This window comes from Rattus norvegicus, chromosome 11 (genome assembly GCF_036323735.1).
Source record: "Rattus norvegicus strain BN/NHsdMcwi chromosome 11, GRCr8, whole genome shotgun sequence".
NCBI classification, from domain to species: Eukaryota; Metazoa; Chordata; class Mammalia; order Rodentia; family Muridae; genus Rattus; species Rattus norvegicus.
This window is the reverse complement of record NC_086029.1, coordinates 70,373,510-70,377,607: the sequence shown is the minus strand read 5'-3', so window position 1 is coordinate 70,377,607 and position 4,098 is coordinate 70,373,510. Positions and strand designations below refer to the sequence as shown.

At 44.4% G+C, this 4,098-nt stretch overlaps 1 pseudogene; it reads right to left on the bottom strand.

Moving 5' to 3' along the window:
• Nucleotides 1–3,533: 3,533 nt before the first annotated feature.
• Nucleotides 3,534–3,618, bottom strand: LOC120095768 (small nucleolar RNA SNORA17; annotated as a pseudogene).
• Nucleotides 3,619–4,098: the final 480 nt, after the last annotated feature.

Genomic DNA, 4,098 nt, shown 5'->3' with positions numbered 1-4,098 from the left:
ATGATATTGTAAGTTACCAAATGTCACTGAATTATTCACTTTAAAATGACTAGTTTTCTCTCAATTAAAACTTTTAATTGTGAAAATTAACAAATCAAAAAGAATGGGGACCTTTAACATATCATATCCTCAGATTGGAAGGCTCAGAATGTTGAGAGAACAATTTCCTACAAGTTGATATATATATCTATACATATATATTTATGCAACTCTTTCAAAATTCCAGGAGACTTTTTCTTCTTTAAAAAAAAATCTTATGAGCAGATTGTAAATTTATATAGAAATGCAAAAAACCCAGACTAGCCAAAACAAATTTTAAAAAGAAAAGATATCCAGAATAGGTAAATCCATAGAGACAGAAGGAAATTAATTATTTCCAAAAATGGGGATAAGGGTTAGAGAATTCTTACCCCCTGGTTTCAAAACCCACTGTAAGCTACAGTTACTAGCCAGACCAGCGCTACGCGCCTGGAAGTAGGACTCTAGCACTTGGGAGACCAAGGCAAGAGAATTGTGAGGTTGAGGACAACTCAGATTAACAAGATCCTATCTCAAAAACCCAAAGGCTGAGGATGTACAATATGTGAACATAAAATGCTCTCCTAGTGGGCACAAGGTCCTGGGTTCAATATAAGCACTGTAAAAAATAAAGTCACCAACATACAGAGTGCCAACTGAAAAAAACACTGAAAGTCATATATATGTGTGTGTGTGTGTGTGTGTGTGTGTGTGTGTGTGTGTGTGTGTGTGTGTTGTTGGTTGGTTATTGTTTTGAGATAAAGTCTTACTATGCAGCTTATTATATAGACCAGACTATTCTCCAACTCATGATATTCTGCCTCAGTCTCCTGGTTGATTTCGATCTATATCTATATCTATATCTATATCTATATCTATATCTATATCTATATCTATATCTATCTATATAGATATTAACAAAGACAGCTTATAAGTAAAAGAGTGTCTTAAGCAAATAGCACTGAGATAACCAGATAACAAGATGATAAACTTACCCTAAGTAGAAGAAACAAGACACAAGAGTATATAGGTGCTAGATTTGGCAAGAAAGACCTGGAATCCCAGCACTTGATGAGACAAACAGATCAGAAGTTTAAGAACAGCCTGGGCTACACCATAAGCTCAAGCATAGCCTTGGCTGCAGAGCAAGACCTTGTCTCAAAACAACCGACCAACCAACCAGGAAAAGGAAACAGAAGAGTGGGCTGTAGTTCGGTGGCAGAGTGCTTACCTGCTGTGCACAAGGCAATGGCTTCTGTCTCTAGTGAAAGGGAGGAGGTGAATTACACAATCCTCTCTGGATAAAATGTAAGAAAATTCTACAGGACAAACAATATAATAGTAGCTGACTTGGGCTGGGGGGAGAAACTGAATTAACAATGAATGACCAAAGTGCAAGAAACTCAGTTGTGCCTCCCAAAAAAATTCATGTTAATCCCTAACCAACAATCTTACCTTATATAACCAATAACATACCTTATATAGGACATATAGGGACATAATTAGGGATACGTTAGATTTTTTTCGGAGCTGGGGACTGAACCCAGGGACTGAACCTAGGCAAGCACTCTACCACTGAGCTAAATCCCCAACCCCGATACATTAGATCTTAATAATGAAGTTCTGGTATGATAGTATTAGTGCCCATAAAGACTAGCATGTTTGTGAGACCAAGTAGTACACAGCCTCAAATACCCTGCAGCAAGTGTCCTGAGAAGGTGGTACATACAGTATAGAGCTTAAGTCGTAAAGGAAATTGTGGGAACTTTTGGAGATGCTAAATATCACATGACATTTGCTAAAGAAAGCTATAGACACTGAGAGAAGCCAGCCTAGGTGAAAGGCAATGTATGTTACAGGTAGGAGGGTCATAGAAATAGGGCTGCTATGTCCATTAGAGCCAACTTAATGACATCCTGGTCCTTGGATGCTAGACACGAAGACACAGTGTCTGGTGTCTGCACTGTAGGTTTCATTCTTGCTTTAGTCCAATTTCCCTCCATTGTAGAATGGGACTTTTTAAAAATTTCTTGTTAGTTCTTTGTGAACTTCACATCATGAACTCCAATCCCACTCATTTCCCCCTCTACTCGGGCCCACTCTTCACCCTTGCAACCTTCCCCACAACTGAGAAAAAAAATCTCATTGTGGTATGAGATTTACTGCAATGACTCACTGGTCTGGTACGAGGCCCCTGCTTCTGTCACTCTATCAATACTGGAACCTCACTGGGACTCCTCTGGGATATCCTGTTGTCGTCCTGTGCTATAGAGAGTCTGAAGTTGTGTGCATGTAGGACCGGGCTCTTCATGCACTCCAGCAGTTCATAGATGAGGTAGATGTTGGGGCAGGCCAATTCAACGCCCTGGATCTGGGCATGGGAGGTACCTGAGTTGTCTGCCCACCTCAGGGCAGGCACAACTCTCCTGATCTCAGGACCCCAGGGCCAGATCTCCCACCACAGGTGGCGAGAGGTAAAGGAGGAAGAGAGTATCTCTCTCTTGTTCATGCCACCCCATAGGAGTAGCTCACTCGAAACTCCTGCTGTGTACAGCCTGCTCTCCTGAGTACTGCAGGGTAGGTAAGCTCTCCTGTAGGGCTCTGGCACTGGTGGGCTCTGCACAATGATCTCTTGCCTGGCCAGAAGTGTGGGTTTGGGCGAGGGGAGAGAGAACTCAGGCAGGGAGGGAAACCTGCTTCTGCCGCTCCCACTTCCGGTCCTTCTCCTTTGGGTTGCTCGGGTCAGGCTGAGCCAGCAGGAGACTGACTAGCTGGTGAGGGATGCAGGGGAGCTTCTGGCTGCGATGATTTCGAGAGAGCGGATCTCTTCCCCATGCGGTGGTGTTACAGCTCTTATGACAGAAGCTCTCAGACAATGGAATAATTCCTACACACCTTTAATTCTGAACACGGCCCTTAAATACAGTTTTTAGATGGGTCAGTGTCTGACAGCAGGTACTTCCTATTGGTTTGGCCCGAGACTTTGGGAAGACCTCATCTACACATTCTGGGGCTTGGTCCTGTTTCTAAGACTGATCTGTGACTGATCTGTCTTGAGCCTACATGACCAGTGGTCAGGTCCTCGCCTGTGGAGGAGGGGCTTGGGGCATTGCTTTACCTGACTGGTGTGTCTCAAACCTCTCTACAGGGGTTTGTTGGGGACTGCAGCTAGTGAGGCCGTGATCTAGGAGTCTGGGAATGCACTTGCCATCCCTTTTAGTGTCTCCGGGGATTCAACCTGTCTCACCTGTCTCGAACAGGAATCAAGGTACCTTTCACAGCTCACAGCCCCACATTCTCCTCCTTTCGTGCCCTCAGGGCCATCTCTTTCACGAAGCCAGGTGAGGGGTGAAGCCATTCTGTACAGCCCTCAGACATCAACATGTCACCAGGTATTCTCAAAAGGGGTTCTTCTTGTCTCTAGCTTGCTTCCCATCCTAGTTCTGGATTGGTGATCATCTCAGGCTAACTCCCTGTCCAGGTCCCCTGGGGCCAGACTGACGGTAGTCTCAGTGAATGTTAGGCTACTGACCATTTAAACGTTGGCAGGTCAGAACACTGAAACATAGACATAGCCCCTCCCCTCTCTGCCACAGCAGCCACATCTCCAAAGTCTCAAGAGGCACATAGAAAGGGAACTTTCGCTTCATTTGTACACCACTGTATACTGGAGTTATATAAGTTCTATTTTTATGATACCAGGACTCGGGGTTCTAAGTGTGCCTTGTTGGGGCTGGAGAGGTGGGCTCAGTAGTGAAAGGCACTTGCTCTTCCAGAGGATTTGGATTTGATTCCCAGTACTCATATGCTGGTTTACAACCAATCAGAACCTCATTTCCAAGGGATCTGATGTCCTCTTCTGACCTCCATGGGTACCAGGCACACACGTGGTACACACACACACACACACACACACACACACACACACATACACACACACACACACACGCCAAACATCATGCACCCACATGAGATAAAACAAATAAACCTTTCTTTTAGGTTTGCTTTGGGTTTTAGAAGAGACTCAATTTTGGGCTTTGAGGTGTTCCTGAGGCTGTTCAGATAGTGAAATCCCTGCAT